The sequence below is a fragment of the Elephantulus edwardii genome, unplaced genomic scaffold (assembly GCF_000299155.1).
Source record: "Elephantulus edwardii isolate Elephantulus edwardi_28Jun2011 unplaced genomic scaffold, EleEdw1.0 scaffold00220, whole genome shotgun sequence".
NCBI classification, from domain to species: Eukaryota; Metazoa; Chordata; class Mammalia; order Macroscelidea; family Macroscelididae; genus Elephantulus; species Elephantulus edwardii.
The window spans coordinates 1,741,728-1,746,444 of NW_006399970.1; positions in this window are offsets into that span (position 1 = coordinate 1,741,728).

Sequence of the window (4,717 nt, forward strand, 5' to 3'; positions counted from 1 at the left end):
GGCAGAGCATCGGGTGGATTCGAACCGCATACCTGTGGGATTGCAGTGTAGTTTCTTGCCACTAGGCCACCTGAGCTCCCCCAGGTGATTCTTATGTACATACATAAGGATGGGGATGCCGGAGGTGTGGTTAAAATGTCACACATGTATATGAACTTCGTAAGCAAACCAATATAAAACACAAGTTGGTGTGTGTTTTTTTTTTAAATCACATTCACGCACTTATTGCCATCAAGTTGGAACTGACTCCAGCCGACTCTCTGACGGTTTTCAGAGGCGATAAATTGCACAGAAGGCGATTGTCCCACAGAGCAGCTGGAAGATTCTAATTGCCTGCCTTTGGCAGTGCAGCACTTTACCCACGAGGCCACCAGAGCCCCTTAGTTAAAATTTAGATCTCAGTACACCTGGGTAGAAGTGCAAATTTTCAGAACCTGCTCAAAGCTCTGCACCAGTCATTGACGTTTTCTGAGGAAGGGAATATTTCCAAAAGCTGAGCCGAGCTGAAGTTTTAGAAACTCCATGCTGGTGGTAGTGTGAAGAACGGATTGAAATGAGCGGAGAGACCAGGTAAGAAGCTTAACTAAGGAGGAGATGAAGAGAGCCTAAAACAGGACGATAAAAACTCCTCAGTACAATTTTACCTTTAATTCTTTTTAGTCTATAAACAGGTATTTCCCAGACTTAAAGGATGATAGTTTAATTTTTAAAAGCAGATACAGAGAAGACAATTGTAAACTCTATGGTAGACTGTTGGAAGCAATGCTCACTGTTTAACATTTGTAATTTGTAAGGCCACCCTGGTGAAAATCTGGAAGAAATGTCTTAACAAGTGACAGTTCAGCTTGAAGTATCAGACACAATCTCATAAGAAAATAACCAAGAGTACAAGCAGTGCATAAAATAAGAGTGGTTTTCAATTCTATTTGCTTTATTAATTTTTATGCCCCATCAATTCATGGCAAGAGGCCAAAGACAGGAGAGGATATTAAATATTTTTAGGAGCACCTGATTATAAGTTTTGAGTTTGCCATACTGAAGGCCTTAAATCTTTGCTTGTAGTTATATGAAAATGAATATTCTTAAGTAACCTATAACCCATTCAGTTACATTCAAGTTCTTTTTTTGCGATGCATCTGTGCCTTTGCAGTGGTGCTTGTCTTTACCTATAAGTGAAAGAGAGATTTACTCCCACGACTGTGTTTAATTAGAAACCCTTTCGCTGACTGATGCGATAAAGTGCAGGAGAGTCAGAGGAAATCATAGTTGTGAATTATTGCCTTCTTTTTGCTCAGGATGTCTGCTGTGTGGCTAGTTTTTGTTCAGATGCCTCTGAAATACAGGGACAATAATTACCCCTGGGAAAGGACTCAGCCCACGGGCTTGAAACGTGCTGTTTTACCCCTCCTGGGTCCAAGTGCTTAGCCTGTAACTTCACTCCTTTCTCAAATGAATTTATTATTTCTCTGAAAGCACGATATTACTGTTTCCTTTTTCTTCTTGCCTCTTAGTAATCTCTCCTCTCTCTTTTCTCCCTTCTGATGGTTCTTCCTGCCATTTGACTCCCCCCTTCCTCAGATGACTTCCGGCTTATCTTTTGCCTTTATCACCTGATACTAAATATCTGCTTGTTCTAATTCTACTAGGAATGTGAAATGTCCAGTTTAAATCTGCTGGTTTTTAAAATTTTAATTCATGACTTACGTTCTTCATTCTAAACCTAAAGAGTCACTCGTTACCCCAGTTTCCTTAAAATTTGTTGTTAACATGTGTAATATAAAATTTTAATATTTTTTTAAAAGGGTATTATTTTTGTGTGTGTGTACCGTCAAATCAGATCTGATTGCTACAGGAGGAGATTGCCCTTCCTTCTTCAGCAGAGCATCTGGAGGATTCGAATTGCCTACCTCTGAGATTGCAATATTTTAATAATTTTTAACAGATTAAATCAGTAGAATGAATTATACCTATAGTGTGCAACCGTCACTGCTATGCATTTCTAAAAAAAAAAAAAATTCTGTCTTTCCAAACAGAAGCTCTGTATTTACTAAACAACAGCTTTTCCTTATCTCCTCCCCTAGCCTCTAACCGGTGCTGCTAAATGGATTCTGTTATCTAATAACCTTGTAGAACACAGCAAAACTTTGAGTGGCTGGAGGGTTTGAACCTCCAACTTTCTGGTTATCAGCTAAGTTGCTGTGCCCTTAGGACTTCTCATGCTGGTAACCTTTAATTTACTTTCTGTATCTATCAATGTACGTATCTATTCTAGGAGCTCTGGTGACTTAGTATAAGGAATTGCGCAGCCAATGGAAAGGTACATGGTTCTAATCCACCAGCTGCTCCATGGGAGACAATAGGCAATCTCCACCAGAGAGATTTATTGTCTCTGAAAACCTATTGGAGGATTAGCTGTGTTTTGGTTCTCACTTGGTGGTACACAACAACAGATAATTCATATCAAGTTGTACATCTTTTTCCTTCTTTGTCTTAGTTAAAATAGTGTGACGTATTCATGGTTCATCTAGTTGGTGGTGGTTGTTTGTTGCTGTTGGTTGAGTATGACTCATGGTGACCCTATGAACAAACAATCTGAATCCTGTTCTATCCTGTGCTATCCTCAAATTCCACACAAGAGCCCACTGTGTCAGTCACTGTGTCAGTCCACTTAGTTGAGGGTCTTTCTCTCTGTCACTGACCCTCCACCTTCCTAGCATCAAGTCCTTTTCCAAGGAATAGTCCCTCCTAGCAACATGCACAAAGTATGTGAGGCAAAGCATCATCATCTTTACCTTCAAAGAATACTATGGCTGCAACCTCTCCAAGACATATCTGTTTGTTCTCTTGGCTATCCATGGAATATTCAGTCTTCTTCTCCAGCACCACAGTTCAAAGGCATCAATTCTTTTTCTGTCATCCTTATTCATTGTCCAGCTCTACATAGCAATTGATCAGAATGACTATGGCCCGAATCAAACATAACTTAGTCCTCAACTCACATCATTACTCCTTAATAATTAAGAGAAGTCCCTAACTGCAGATTTTCCCCAGTGCAATGCATCTCCTTATTTCCTGACTGCTGGTACCAAGGGTGCTAATTATAGATCCAAGCATGAAGCTGTTGACAGTTGGTAGAATCCAGTTAGTTGTTGTTGTTGTTACGTACAATCAAGTCACTTGTAACTCATTGTTGTTTTTGTTACATGTCTTCGAGTCGTTTGTGACTCATAGCGACCCTATGTACAACAGCCCTAAACCCTGCTCTATCCTGTGCCAATCAAATTGCCTCTGACACACCCATCCCGATTACCCCAGTCACTGAATCAATCCACTTCATAGAGGGTCTTCCCCTCCTGCGCCGTCCCTCCACCCTACCAAGCATGATGTCCCTCTCCAAGGACTTGTCTCTCCTTACAACATGTCCAAAGTATGTCAGACAAAGCCCCAAAATCTTTCACTCCAAAGAGTAGCCTGGTTTAATCCTCTCCAGGATGAATCTGTTTGTTTTCCTGGCAGTCCATGGTACATTCAGTACCCTTCTCCAGCACCACAGCTCAAAAGCATCCACTCTCCTTCTGTCCTCCCTAGTCATTGTCCAACTCTCTGATGCATAACAAGTGATTGCAAAAACCATGGCCTGTATCAGGCACACCTTAGTCTCCAGAGAGACACCGTTGCTCTTGAGTACTTTAGAGAGGTCCCTGACAGCAGACTTTCCCATCGCAATACATTTTTTTATTTCCTGGCTGCTGGTGCCAAGAGTGTTGACCGTGGAGCCAAGCAAACTGAAGCTGTGAATAATCTCAATCTCTTCACCATCCATCCTGATAGTGACCCAATAATACAACAGTCATATATCCTGCTGTATCCTTGCCAATCTTACTGTCTCTAACACACCTACCCCTTGTACCCCAGTCACTGAATCAATCCATCTCATAGAGGATCTTCTTTTCTAACACTGTCCCTCCACCCTCCCAAGCATGGCATACGTCCCTCTCCAAGGACTAGCCCCTCCTTGCAACAAGTTCAAAGTATCTCAGATGAAGATTCAGAATCAAGGAACACCCTGATTTCACTCTCTCTGCTACACCGCACAGCCGCTGCAGCTCCATGAGGCTTCCACAGCCTGAACGAATGGATTCCCTCACCCAGGATGGATGCTGGGCATCAGCCCTCCTCAAGACTGGTACAGTGAAGCCAACACACTGCTGCAAGGTGGACTTGGTCTGGAGAGAATTCTTGGAGCCAGGATGGCAGCTGTGGGGGAAGCGGGCACCTGCCGGCCGCACGCACAAGAGGGGCCGCACACCAGCCGAGCGCCCGGACGGTGGGGTGGGGGTGGGGGTGCGCTCAAAGGCCACCCACACTGGGGGGCCGCGCATCTCCCGCAGGCCTCCTGCCCTGGGGTGGGGTTGGGGCACGCCCCACTGGCCACCTGCATAGGAGGTGGGGGATGGGATGCATGACTGCCATCTGCAGGTTTGGGTCTCCTTGGACAGGCCAAAGAAGATGATTACCTATGTATTTGACAGGCCAAAGAAGATTACCTATGCATTAGACAGGCCAAAGAAGATGATTACCTATGCATTGGACAGGCCAAAGAAAATGATTACCTATGCATTGGACAGGCCAAAAAAGATGATTACCTATGCAATGGATTGCTGAAAGTCACCGTGAGTCTGATGACCTTAACAGTGGCAGCATGCACAAGAGGACC